This window comes from Pagrus pagrus (genome assembly GCF_965226575.1).
Source record: "Pagrus pagrus genome assembly, chromosome: 11".
Classification (NCBI taxonomy): Eukaryota; Metazoa; Chordata; class Actinopteri; order Spariformes; family Sparidae; genus Pagrus; species Pagrus pagrus.
In genome coordinates this window covers 10,796,528-10,810,791 of record NC_140195.1, presented here as the reverse complement: position 1 = coordinate 10,810,791, position 14,264 = coordinate 10,796,528, and positions in this window count along the sequence as shown.

Below are 14,264 nucleotides of genomic sequence, written 5' to 3'. Positions count from 1 at the left end.
AATGTATACTCGGGACCTTGAATATCTGTAGCAAATTTCATAGCAATCCATTCAATCATCATCCAGATGTCAGCCTCACGGTGGCAGTCAATCCATCCAGAAATTATTGAGACATTTTAGTCGGGATTGAATGAACTGGATCCATCCCCAAATTCTGTGACGCACACTTCCCATTAAATATTTGTATTCTCTGAGCTGAGATAACCCTGAAGGACATCATGTGGTGTTACGTTCTCAGACTTGACAAAGCTACTACAGAGCCCCAGATGACATTATACAACTCTCTACACAGGCTGAGTAGTACTCAACATGACAGATGTGTAAAATCATCAAGGTTCCACTTTCACTCTTTACAAATCACTAATTTATTAACGGATTAATAAGCCGTTAGTATCTTTTGAGATCCGAGGTTGCAGAAAATGAATTTGGCTGGTGTTAATTCTTCTCTGGCTATGCTTTGTGTTATTAGCTTACACTTCATTCATCAAGACTACCTGTCTAATGGACAGTTACTGTCTGGAAGTGAGCCTCAGACCATCCGTACAACTTATTAACATTTACATCTGCAGACTCAATAGCTAATTAGAAGGTGAAAAAAACCCATTGCCCTTTTTTAATGACTTGATAACATTTAGGCCTGATGGCTTATTAAAAAGTGCACCATTAATTACGTATAAATAGCAGCAGAAGGACGCTCTGCCCATGATATTTCCCACGATCCTTTGTATTATTTAGTAAGTTTGCAGGGATTTGTGGCTTCATATGATATTTTTTTTTAAATCAATGACTTTTACGTCAATGAATTACGTCAATTCTGTGCAAATCAAGCTTTTTTTCAAGTCTTTGTTAAAGAGGTCTCTTAATGCAAGCGTGAACAACAGCGTAAGCATGTGCTAACATGTAATTAAGCATACGCACAAAAGAACACACCATTTAAAACACACATATTCCCACAAATGCAAACACACACTGTGACTGTCACACATGGGGGGTTAATAGGCACTTAGCATCCTGGATTCCTGCAGGTCCTGACTCCCCCTTCCCTAATAAGAGGCTTCTAACGGTCAATTACATCACACTTCAGCAGCAAGAGGCAGCTCCAGTCTAACCACTAATGTCATAGAAAACTCATTGCAGGCTACATAAGGAGATGGAGAGGTCTAATATTATATGATTTATGGCCATTTTAGCTTTCACGCTGATGCTGTGGTCATCACTGAACTCTGAGATGATTAATAACAGTTTCACAGGCAATCTATTTATTCATCTAATTTGCACCAGCAGCCTTGTTGAGAAGGGAGGGCACGGGAAGTCGGCCATAACCTGTTATAGGCTTGACAACGACTCATATCACTGTTGACATTTCTCAAAGATGTGAGATAAGATGTTCCCTTTCGCTGCATAATGTCAACACCTCATCCACTGTAGAGGGCGGTACAGTTATTGTTAAGGTTCCTTATCTCGGCCTCAGTCGCGAGTCAATATTGGCATCTGCTGGTGAAAGTTGTGTATTACACTGAACTCACACTAAGGGAGCACCCATGTAACTGTACTGTACAACATATTCACTCCTTCAACAACCACTCTTTTGCACCATACAAAAAAGACCCTGCTACTTCTGTAAGTGAAATGCCATAAATGAAACTAAACTTGTCAATATCAGGAAGATTTTTTTCCATTTTTCATATCTTGACCAACAACAGAGGGAGTTTTCTCTTGTGATTTGATGTTTTTTGGTAAATGAAACACAATCACTATAATTTGTATCTCAGGTTTCAGATACTCCCAGGTTTAATTCATTCAGGTGAACAAAAGGGGATTTCCAGTGACTGTTATTGTGTGTGTGCATGGGTGTGTGTATGTGTATGTGTGTGAGCATGTGTGTGTGTGTGTGCGCGCGTGTGTGTGTTGTGCCTGTTGCTCTTTCAGCACTATCAGTGCTGGCTTCCTCTTTGAAACTGTGTTTTCTCAATTTTCTGCAGCATAGTCTCTGATGTGGCTTGTGAGTCATACTGTGGTAAATATACACATTTGCGCATGCACATACTATGCATGCACACACACATAAAGACACAGTCACAGACACATATATTCACACACTATTCATGGTCACTATAGTTGGTATTCTCATCGCCTTCTTGTTGCACTTTGGTTGAGCAACACACAGTGTGCTCGCCGACACAAGCTGCAGGATTTTCTCCGTTGAACAACACACAGCTGAGCCTCGGTGACAGACAAAGAAAAAAAAAAAAAAAGTTCACATCTTTACTTCACATCTTCACAGCCTCACCAGACAGTAAAGTCAAAGCCCTCAAACTTTATTAAAAAATATCACATTGTGCTGTATGGGGATATTCTGGGGGTCACCATGGCAACAGACATTCAAGTGCCAAATGCACAACGTGCACACCTGCCTGCCAGCTTTCCAACGTGTGTCTCTGAGCCTCCCTGTTAGACAGTATCTAGGTGCTGTTTGCTAAATGTGGCAGGACGGAGAGGCGACAGTAGCAATGCTTTTGTTCTCATAGAGAGGAGCACTCAGCTCTGTCAAGGTGTTAATTAGCCATTGTGAGACAAGAAAGTTGTTAGGATTGTGCTTGCTTCAGCTGTGAGATGCTGAACCTTTTCTGTGAAACAGAGCTTTGTCTTGCCAGACTGTAAAGAATGAACATTGTGCGTGTCTTTGAAAGCAGCAATGCTTTATAAATACAAACACCACATTTAATATTCTCTTTTACAGTATATCTAGACGTTCTGCCGTTAAAACTTTCTAACAGCACTTCAACTCGGTATATGTTTTATAAAATGTTATAAAGTTTAGTTCACTCAGGAGGGTCTCAAAATTCAAATAGTCACAGAGCCTTGGTTGTGTTATGTGTGTCTGCGGGTGAGCTGTGAAAGTTTGCTCTTACAAGGATCAGTTATGGGTTATCATGATGGATTGTGATGTCAGTTTTGCAAGCGTGTGCAGTGTTTTTCAGTGTCTAAATGAGATCTGTGACTCATGTGGAGAAAACAGGCTGCTTGGACCGGGTGACTGACAGTATCGGTTTGACTCTGCATCCTGAGTCTTGCCACTGATATACAGCAGTGAACTTCGTATTTTCTTGTGGATATTAGTCATTGTAAGATGAAAAACCAAACCACACAGTAAAATGGTTTCGCGTGACCTGTTAATATAAAGGCCAACTGCATTTTTGTGTTTCCTGTCCGTAAAGATGTCGCATCATGTCCTTGTGTGATATTATTTATTTAGTGAGTCAACACAACAGGGTTTGTTGCAGGAAGGTTTTTATATTATGCATACGTTACAAAACATCGATTAAATCTGTGAACCCTGAATGCTACCATAATGAACATTTATTTATTAACACATAACGAGAACTTGTGAAAGGATTAGTTCGGCGAGATCACAATAAAAAAGATGGACAAGGTGCCAATACGTCACACTTTTAAACGGCTCTTTTATTTATGTCTCCCTGGGGCTTGTGTGTATTATAGTTCATGTGAAGAAATAATGTAGCATTTTGATGTTTTGTGCGTGCGTGCGCATGTGTGTGTGCGTGAATATATGCATGAGTATGTGAGTCACGCACCACTATCCAGCCCCCTGGGCTTCGAGTTCTGATGCCCATCTTTTCAGCTCCTCTACTGCACACTGAACCCAGTGAACCTTCTGCTGTTTACACTCTCCCCCTCCTCCTGCTCGCTCTGTCTCTATTTATCTCTCACACACACTCTCATGCTCATCTATTCTCCCTCCGTCTCTCTCTTACTTTCTCTCTCCATCTCCCTCCAGCTCCCTACAGTACATCTCCCTTTCTCACGCACTCACGCTCTCTTGTGTTCTTAGTCTTTTCTCTCACAACCCTTCCTCCATCTCTCTTTATAACTGTGCCTCTGTGTATCTACCTCTGCAGATCAAGACTTATTCAGACTCAGACAGTCTCAAACTCTATAAGGTTCAGACAGACACTCAGGGTCTCTCTGTGTTAGGGTTGTCTCCTTTAGTTTATAGACTTGTGGCCAGAGACGGAGGCAGACGGAAGAGAGAATGCGACAGAAAGTGGTATGGCGTGAGAGATAGAGAAAAGCCTGTTGGCGCTTTATATACATTTAAGCTTCATACTTGAGATGTAGCTGACGATTGATGCACCACAGATATCGTCCTCCTCATCTCACTGCCGTCACCATCGCTGTCCATCCAAACAGTCATTCCATCAGGTTGCAGAAAGTTGAGCAGCTGCTGTGTCGTCAGCCCTCTGCTGCCCACACCGAGCCCCTTCTGTCAGTTACAACTTTGTCCAACAGCAGACTGCAAACAATGTGGCTCTTTTATCTGTTTGTGTGCATGTCTGTGTCAGCAAATCGCCTTTTTTCATGAATGAGAATATGTGTGTGTGTGTGTGTGTGTGTGTGTGTGGGCATAGAGTGCCTGGGATAGTAAGGGGGGAAGGTACCGGAGGAGGAGGGGGCATGCCACTAGAGTCAGCTCTTCTAGGAAGCGTGATGGGCCATTTTGAGTCTCTTGTTGACGTAACTTTATCCAATCCTTCCCCTCCCCCCCTCCCCAAAAAAAACCCAGTACGTCATCTTTGGCCCCTGAGTTCTGAATTGCTTTGCTTGCACTTCTCCGGCGCATTGTGGAACTGAAACACGCTATTAATAATCCTGGTTAAGTGTGAGTTGAGTGTAGCCGAGAGAGTGTGCGTGTTGGACACAGCTTGAAAGTCCATTGAGCTGTGTAGAGGAGGTGAGCGGAATGTGCATCACATGGCATGCACCTCAAAAGAGCACATCTCACTGCGGCAGAGAACAGTTTGTCTCGTGTGCGTGTGGGTTTGCGTGTGTACTGGACTGTGTGTGAGTGTGTGTGTGCAAGGTGGGCTACAGTATGCAGCGTGTGCACCCATGTGTGCGCGTGTGAAGATGCTTACGCGGTGTGAGATTGCTGGAATGGGAATTATGCACTCACCGTAAGTCACAGGTTTCATTTCCATGCAACAAACGCAACTGTTTCACCGCCTGACAACTTAAAACAACATGCTTGTCGCATTAGCACATGCCTGTTGCTTGGGTGGAATTGATGTGATCGATCCATTTTTTTCCCACACTCTGATGGGCTTTTTTTTCTCCCTGAGGCGGAGGAGCCTTCTTGGCAAGCTGTTCTTCGCTCGTTGGGAACCCCGGGCCTGGTCACGGATAGCTCAGATACACTGTAAATGGCTAATCGGGTATCAAACCAGCGGAGAAGAAAAAGCGCCTCCACTCCGTGTCTCATTCATTATTCACAGCCAGCAAATGAAGTTGGTACAGTGGGAGCAATCAATTATAGATGAGAGAAGGTAGGAGGGAAAGAGAGAGAGAGATGAAGGGGATAGAGAGAGGCCTACCTTGCATGCAGCAGAGCTTTAGCATGTCAATGAAACATCACAGTGGCATTCTGAATCGGCGACCTGCGTGCACACGGCTACTCAGGTAATGGGGTTCGCGAGGCCCAGAATCCTGCGTAGAGAGCCTTAGACAGAAGTGTGCTAGTACCTTTCACGCCACACCAATAGCATTTATTTGATAATGACTCAGTATGTTAACTTTGTAGTCCCTTGGTTCAGTTTTGTGTGCACTGGTGTTTTTCTATGGCTCGCTGCACTGACACACTCATAGCGAAACTGCAATGGGCCTTTACATAAATGTCGAGCAACAGTCATAGCGTCCCCTCAGTAGGTTACAGCTTGCTCCGAAACCAGGATATAAAATTGGTCCAGATGCAGCATTGTCGAATTAACACTCTCACAGTCTTCAAACTCTTCTATGTTTGAGTCACACAGGTCTTTTTTTTGTGTGTTTTTTTTGGTCCTTTTCACTCCCAGTAACAGTATATAATTACACACGCTGTACCACAAAGCTTTTCTGAGATAATTTAGTAGAGTTTAAGGAGTTAAAATGACTTTTTCATTCGCATTCTTGCTGGTGATTGCACATACTTCAATATACGCAGTTATAATAATTATAATTTGTAGAAACTGTTCACTGTGTACTCAATGTACTTCACATTCAGTGTAACCAGGGTATAAATTTGGCCCAAAAGCAGCATTGTTAACACTCTCACAGTCTTCAGACTTTTCTGTGTATGAGTCACACAGGCATTTTTTTTTTTTTTTTTTTTCTTTGGCGTTTCACTCCCAGTAACTACAGTATGTTACACATGCCATAGCACAAACAGAATTTCTGAGATAGTTCAGTGTTGATTTGTTTGGCAGTATCTGCAATGATTATTTGTAAAAAAAAATTAATTAAATAAAAAAAAATGTTCACTGTGCCATCTTAAGTACTCTCTAATGGATCTTTTCTTCTATTGGATGCCATGCATGTTCTTTCACATTCAGTCAAACCAGGATCTAAAATTAGTCCAGATGCAGCATTCTTTACACTCTCCTGCGTATGAGTCACACAGGCCTTTTTTGGGCCCTTTTCACTCTTAGTAACACATGCCATATCACAAACAGTGATTTTTAGGAATTTACGATAAATATGGCTTTTTTTCTCCTCGTTGTTGATTGTACCTGCTTCACTCGAAATGTCTCGCTGTACCATCTTTAGTACTCTCTGAGAGATCCTTTCTTCTCTTCGATGCTGTATTCTTTCACACTTGATAACTTTGTCTCGCTGAAAGCGAGAGTAAAGAAAACACTTTGATCGTATATTCAACTTTTGGGACTTTCCTGGAAAAAAAAGCAGGTCCTTTACCTCAAGATACTGCTCATCTTCTTCTGTGCCAGTGAGCCACAGGGGCAGTTTCACAACTTCAACCTCTAGCTATTATACACCCATTTGCATTCATCATGGGGCTGCCCCGTACATGCACACAACCACACACACACACACACACACACACACACACACACACACACACACTCTGACACTTTTAAGATAACACACACCACTGAGATGATCATTAGTAGTCGAGAGGCCTCTACTTTCTGTCCTATCTCTACAACTGTCCTCAACATTACGCGAAGAGGTTTTCAGTGAGCCTCCATTGTTGTGCTTGGAAAGTCTAACTGTGCAGTTTAAATTGTCTGTTGGGATATTTGTATCTGTGTCTCTCCGTCACCTCACTATTCGTTAAATGTCAGATATTGGCTTCTGGAAACTGCTCTATTTATTTTTCTGTATTTGGTGTTTGTGTGTCAGTGTATATGTGTATGTGTGTGTGTGTATGTGTGTGGGCAGAGAGGCTGTTTGATGTGAGTCAGATCCAAACCCAGGCTGGTTTCTCTCACATGTGTGTGGGACGCATCCAGATGGCTCCACAGGACTGCACAAATGTCACTCTGATAATGAGACAACAGGGCCTGTTGAAATACAGGTAGCGGGGCTGTGGTGCGTGCTTTTGCACAAACACATGCACACAAACAGACAGAGAGAGACAGAGAGATGGGGAGAAAGGAAAAAAAACAAAGAAAGAGGCAACAGTGAATGCGATAACAAAAACATTTCACTCAATGAAACATATTTAACATAAATGAATAGTCCGGTAGTGATGTTCATGTTCTCCAAGGTTTTACACAAAATTTACTGCCACTAGATGTCACACTAGAGTGCCAATATGTCTGACAAAAACAAATGGGTGTGTCAGCCACACCCCCCCATCCAAACCAGATACAGTCCTCTCTTCCAAGACACCGGACTCCATTGACAAGAACAGTAATTTTACCTTTCGGACAGTATAAAACAAACTTCATTCAAACTAGATAGAAATTAAAAAAACAAGTATCAAAACCGTCTTCGTTAGTTGTTTCACTGTTCCAACAATCCCCAACTCTGGTTTGGTCAAAATAAACCCATAATTCATAGAGTTAGTAGAGTAAGACTCTACATGCTGTTTTCCTCGCTGTACATTAGCAACGTATTCAGCTCGGAAACAAGCAAGCATCATTTTTAGCATGCTAGCTATTGTGCTCACGCTAGCTAGCTAAAACATCAAGTAAAATATGCTTTAGGTCGCTAGAGTCTGATGTTTTCATGAAAATGTGAATGAATGCCTCAGACTGCTCTGGCTTTTACAATGCTGTGTGGGACGCCACTCTCTCTCTCTATAAACACAGGGAGTTTCAAAGTTTCACAGGGAAGAACTCACATTTCGTTATTTGTTATAGAAAAGCTTTTATCACGAAGCAGCAGATCTAGAAAATGTTGGGTTTTCACCAGCAGTAACACGACCCGACTCCTAAAACAGCTTAAAGCTATCATGACGAAACAGTAAAATAAAGTAGATATCTGAAAGTATAACCAGGGACGCAGGAGAGAAACTTAACCTCAAACGACAGAAGTTCAGTCAGAAGTTACAAAACTAAAAGCCAAACGCACAGCCTTTTAAAAAATGCCTTTCTCACTGGTCTCGGGCGCAGACATGAGTCATGCAGATGCAACACGGGGTTGACTGTGGGGGAGATGAGGGCATGTCATGGGTTGACCACGGTCGCGAGATGTCACCACAGCCCACTTAGAGGCGGGGCAGTCCAACTCCATCGAGGGTCAATCTAGGGCAGGGCGCAGCTCAACTCGGCGGTAAAGCTCGCGGTAAAGCTCCTTTGACTCTACACGGCCGAAAGTGCTGGTGGAAAAGCTCCATATATTAATGTTCTCATATAGAACCTTTAAACATCATCCGATCCATAGAGAAGTGTCTTTTTCTATTTCGTGCAGGAAATAATTAACGCAATCATCCACTGATTTGAGCCAAATGACAACTTCACCTCCATCCCTTTCAGTCCACAGAGGTCATCGCAGGTCGCCGCTCAGTTGCCATGGGAACAGGACGGAGACATGAAGGAAAATTCTCCCGTGCACTAAACAGTGACACCTTATGCCGTCTCCGACAGACTCGGTTGAGTTGCACATGCAAGTGTGAAAGCGGGAGTGAGAAGTTGTTGTTTATTTAATTTTTCCTACGAGTCACAAGAGTGGCCTGTCAACCCCACTCTTTTTCACACCCTCTCTTTCTCTTTCTCTCTCCTGCATAAAAACCCATTTTCACACGTACCCTGGTGGACGTTTGCTCACACATATTTTCTTTGTCTGCGTCTCGCCACTCGGTAGTTCTCTCACACAATATATTCTTGTTATTTTAAACAGCAAAGGTGCACAGGTGCAACCCTGTCTGTGTGTGTGTGCATGTGTTTGTGTAAGTGAGATAGTATCTGTAATTCCAGCTCTTCGACTGCTGTGACCTAATGTGACTATTGCACCTACATTGTCAAACCTCCAACAGCTCAGCTCAGTCAGCCTCATGAGGTTACTGCACCTGTTTGTCTAACACGCACACAAACACACTTTATATATCAGCCCACAGTCACAAATACTAATCCACTGACACCATTACGATCCAAGGCATGTGTGTGCTCAGTGTGTATGTTTGTGTGTGGTGTGGGTGGCGCTGCTGCTGTATCAAACACTGTCTACTGCTGGCAGCAAATTTCCTCTGAGGTGATCTGTTATAGTGACAGGGCTGCAAGTATTTTTAGCCAGAGAGAAAGGACAAATAATGAAGCAGGAAAGACAGAGGGAGACAACAAGGGGACGAGTGGAGAGAGAGGGAGAGAGAGAGAAAAAGGGGGAGTGAAATCTGAGGGTAAACCAAAACCACCTGGATCCTGCTGACTTGCTGCTCCTCTGTTTAGAGCACAGTCTATATACATCGCATTACATACTCACACCTCATGGTCATGCAGTCAGACGCACAATTAGACACGTGCATAGACACAGAGACACATTGTTTATGACAGTTCACATGCCGCCAAAAATTAAAGGATTAATTTGGTTTGGGTCACAGCTCTGGCCATCATTGAATCATTTAGTCATTGCTAAAATCAGAAAATGAACGCACCCGAAATGTTCATACATTACACTAAAAAATGTGTCCAAGTATTTACAGGCCCAACTTTCTGGTTCAACTTTGACGGTAGGTCAAAGGTGAACTAGAAAGATGGCCTCTAAAGGGCTGAAAAGATTAGTTGACTAAACGTGAAGTTGATTGCACAAAAAGCAATCTCAACTATTTTGATAATCAATTAATTGTTTTAGTCTTTATTCAAACAAAAGTCGTGAAAACATGTTACTAATTCTCTGGTTTCAGGTTCTGGGTGTGAGGACTTGCAGCTCAGCCACCAGGCTTAAATGTTCTCCAATAGTATACTTTCACGTTTGTACGTGGCATAGGCTACGTACCATATTGTAATTTCTACAAAACGTGTAAAATCGCATTCACGTTGCATATTTATAACCTGACTGTTATTTTGGGAAGTGGAGGTGATGGAAGCCAGTGACCACAGTTCTAGACTAAGTTTCAACATTTGTAAGTGTGAAACCACTGGATATTTTTGATGAGAGACCATGGTGCTTGTAACATTTGTTAGCTTGACAGCACCGGACATCTCTTGGCTTTTTATGCCTAAAACGAAAATAGGACCGAAATAAATGTAAAGTTTCAACATATCCGTTGGGGATGAGATATGATTGGGATGAGACTTGCTGCTTTCCTTTGTCATTATGATAATAAACTGAATATCTTGAAGTTTTGGACTGTTGGTCGGACAACAAAACGTGATGATGTTACTTCACAGACAAAACAATTCATTAAAAAAAATGATTCAGTCAATGAAACCTTATCTACAACACATAGTATGGCGAGTACGGTCACCATTCAGTTTCCTTTTCTCTTCCACAAGTTACACTTGGGGTTTGTATACAGACTGTCTGATCATTTGACTGCTCATGTGTCCTGCCACTGCTGACTTTTTATTTTGCATTCCCAGATCTCTGCAGTTAAACTTGGTGACTAGAAGTATCCTTCACATTGGGAGCTAAGTATAGTGGAACAAGTGTCACAGCACTGACAAAGCATTTGCCCAGAAGAACATATGAGGGGTGAAATAATGCAAATAGAAGGACAAAGACTGAGACAGACTTCTTCTTTTTACTTATAGAGAAAGACACTGGTTTTTGGTTCTGTTGTCATGGCAGCAGGCAGCGTTGGCCTTAACCTCAAAGTGGCGGGTAAAACAATATGAAACGCTCAAAGTGGTGGTCGGGACATTCTGGTTTGCACACGCAAGTCGTGAGGCCTCTGTGAAGCACAATGTCCCTCTCTCTCTCTCTCTCTCTCTCTCTCTCTCTCTCTCTCTTTCTCACACACACAGACACACACACACACACACACACATACTCACACTGGTTTGTTCCCTGAGTCAGCACTCTGCCTCAGCTCCAGTTTCTCTACCCCGGCCCGCCTCTGCCTGCCTGCCTGCCTGCCTGCCTGCTTGCCTGCCTGCCTGCAGGACACTATTAGGACATCACTGTGTGTGTGTGTGTGTGTGTGTGTGTGTGTGTGTGAGTGAGTGAGTGTGTGTGCGTGTCTTTGTGGGGGAGAGCTACAGTTGCATTTACGTGGTCAGGTCCTTTCAGCATCTTATGCAATACGATATTTTTCACTTTGCGAGTAACCCTGGATATTTCTGTCTGCTCCAACGAATCAGCTATTGTACCAGTGCACCATAAAAGATGCACGTCTCCTCTCGCTCTTCCAAAACACTCCCAATGGGTTTTGCATGTTGTAGTGAGTGTGTACGGCAGTGTGAGTGTGTGTGTGTGTGTGCCCGATACTACTAGTTCTGCTAACATTGCCCAAAAATAGCAAACTGGAGAGGTGTGAAGTAGAAAAGGAAAGGACACTTTAGTAGAGGAGTAACTGACACGGGGTGAGTCATTTTCACACACACACACAAACACACACACATGTGTTGTGCTCACATACGTACAAACACAGGCATGTAGAGTAACAAAAATACATAACAAACACGCAGAGTTGTGAAATTGTCTCACATTGGTTTTGTCACTCTGTGTGTGTGTGTGTGTGTGTGTGTGTGTGTGTGTGTGTAGGCAGGAATCACGGGTTTGTGTCTCGCTGCCATGTGATTGGCTCTTTTCCTCAGTTTGTGTGATTCCGTTTGTCCACACGCATTACAGTCAAAGATTCCCCCTCTTTGGCTTGAGGTAGTGCCGCACGCACACTGTGACTTCATAGACTCGCGTACCCTGTTTTTTTTTTCAATGGATCGCAGCCTTCTGTCTCCGAGCTCTGCGGGCCACCGTAGAATCGGATAGAATTTGAGCAGCAGGGTCCGGTTTCACTCGGAGAGACCCTGTGACCCTTTCTGTGTATTATAAGCTTGTTAAGGTGTGTGACTGTTTGACTTTAACCCCCTGTGAGTCAACCTACATCACGCGATCAACACTCATGACTGTACCTAACTAATACTGACACAACTCACTATAAAAGCTGCCTTATGTGCGTCCTCTGGGGGGGGTCACATTTTTTCCCTGTGCTGATTTTGAGTTTTTAGTGTATCGCTGGAGAAACCTCACTGAGTCAGCATTACCATCAGTGAACTGAGGAAGGAAAAGTTTTAAAATGAGCAATCTCAATTTAATTTCACTCTCATTTTTGATCATGCTACAACTTTTCAGTCAGCGAACAGAGTAAGGTGTTTTTTCCCAGTTCTATTTACATCAGTGTTGAAAGGATGTTGTAGCGTGAATGCAGAAGTGAGACCGGGAGAGAGAGAAGGAGAGAGGAAACGATACTAAGACGTTTGGCCTTTGCTGTGCCTAATGATCACAAGAGCAAATGATACATGCACGCATATGAACACACACACACCATGTGACACCCCCCACCCCCCACTGTCTCTCTGGTTGTTTGATCACAATCTCCCTCCTACTCCAGGGCTCCAGTCAAACAGAAACTATCAAAAGATAATGTTTGCTCTACATGAAATGATGATGGACTCAGTGATGACCTTTGTCAAAATAACCTACATATGTTATATTTTTTCCTGTTGGGTGAAAATGTTAAGCTGAAAAAACAAATGTCTTGGAGCATACGCTTCTTTACATCTGTTTAAGACTGTTTTGAAGTGTCTATAGAAATTTAAAAGCTTTTGTGTATACAAGACTCACTTTTTTTGTCTTAAAGCTTACAAAAGCTTTGACTATGACTACCCTCAGTAAAAGAGACTGTACTATATGAAGGTCCTAAGGCCGTACGAGAAATTGCTTGTCTTATCTTATCTTAGAGTTACTATACTGAGCCTGATGATGCCTGTTGAAGCAGAGAAAACAAAGAAAAACAAATATGAGTATTTTCAACCCTGTAACTTTGGCTGGATGCAAATTTTAGAGGTCCTTGACAGAATTTTCCTTTACAACGTACACTGAATTAAAACCTTTGGCCCATTAAGTCTTTATACTCTCACTGTGGTACTCAAAGCACTGTATTTTCCTTACAGTTTTTGATTGTGTGAACATCATTAGTGCCTGATACACTGCTCTTTTTCTTTATTTGTCTTTTTACGATTTAATTTTTCTGCTTGTGCCGGGTTATTTTAGCAGGCAGAACTATATATTTTTAACTAAAAATCTTTATATGTATGTATGCATTTGTGGTCAGCTGCTTCATGCACCTCTAAGAAGCAATGTTTAATGTTTAGGACAATGTATATATATATAATTATATAGTTCCAATATCGTATTAGTTGTATAACTCCGATATATCTGTGATAGTCCAATATCAGCTGATAGTATCGGCCCACCAATATATCAGTCGAGCTCTAATATATAATTATTTATTTTTATTTATTAATATGATTATATAATTAAATAAATAAATAATTGTTTTTTATATATGTCAATTATTTACTTATTCAACATTTTTCATGGCCAGGATTCTTGAGTTACAATTGACACGTCTACAAGGACATGCAACAATGAAGAAAAAAATATGTGGTGATAAAAATCAGGTGGTCTTCATTGATACATCCGGTTGTCAAGTTTGTTTATCCATGATTTAATAAGAATTTCTAATGATAATTATCAGATTCCCTTTCAGATTGCCAACAAATACCGTTGACTTCCATTATGAATAAGCTTGACGACCATTTTTTGCTCATATTTACTCCGACAATAAAATAAATATAAGAAACGGCTGCGACAAATGGATTAATGCCTAATCCAGCAGGGAGGACTGTGATCACAGCTCCCAAATAGAGTCTCCCTTCAATTTTAACTCAGCAGGTGCAGGTCATAGATTCCATCTCCTCCTCCCTTAGACGTCGTACTGTAGAGAGATCCCTGCCATGTAAGCTGCTCACATGACCCGGCCTGGCCTGACACTCCAGGCTCTGGATCTGAGTCAAATGTTTTGC